Raw genomic sequence first — 1,035 nt, forward strand, 5'->3', positions numbered from 1 at the left:
CCTTAATTATTATATTTTAAATACATATATAAAGAGACACATCCAGAAAATATATCTATAAAGACACTTCTATTAAACACAGTCATAAAAAAGATATTTTTATTAAACACATCCATGAAGACACTTCCATTAAATACAATTATACATAAGAGTTGGCAGAAGTTGGCAGAAATGTTGTTGGTAACGTAGTGGAACCGTTAGAAAAAATAGTAAAATGATGGTTACAATGTAACAATTAATTTCATAAATTCAGTTAGGAAAAGTATAGGTAACCAACAAGATTTTTGAACAATGTGTAAACAATGTGAATTAATAGGGTTAAAAGAGTAAATTTAATTATTAGTATTGGTGTAGTATGTAGTATATTTTCATTTGATTGGTGGTTGTTCATGTTGTTCAAAATTTTCATTGTTCTCCTAGCACTCCCCAGTTAGTTATTAAAACGAGAAACGAGTTATGAAAAGTTAATGTCCTCTTTATAACATATTCTTTAAAATCTGAAAAAAAATATTTCATTAATTATATATTATTTTATCAATAAAAATATTTGATTAAGTTTCAACTATTTTACCAGTTATATAAAATCAGACATTATATCATTAATGAATGTTGTAAGATTGAAACTCTGTTATTAGACATAAATTCATGCTAATTTAGGGAATGTGTTTGGGAAAGTTGACGTGAATTCAGTGGTAAGAAATGTGAATTCAGTGGTAATAACTTTAATTATTAAAGAAAATTGTCCTTCAAACCAACTTGGACTTTTGTCACGTCCAACTACTCATTATCTTTGCTTTTTCAGTACTTTTTCTATTATTAATAATTTTTTAAATCGAGATTCATTCTTGAACACTTGGATCATTGATTATGGTGGCACAGATCACATTGCATCAAATTTATCTTGATTCATTTCTTACACACAAACTTCTCTTATTATTTTGTTCATTTACCAAATGGTTTTCAAATTACTGTTTCTTATATAGAGGCATTGTTCAATTTTCACCATCTTTAGTTTTTTATGATATTCTTTATTTA

The sequence above is a fragment of the Arachis ipaensis genome, chromosome B08 (assembly GCF_000816755.2).
Source record: "Arachis ipaensis cultivar K30076 chromosome B08, Araip1.1, whole genome shotgun sequence".
Taxonomy (NCBI): domain Eukaryota; kingdom Viridiplantae; phylum Streptophyta; class Magnoliopsida; order Fabales; family Fabaceae; genus Arachis; species Arachis ipaensis.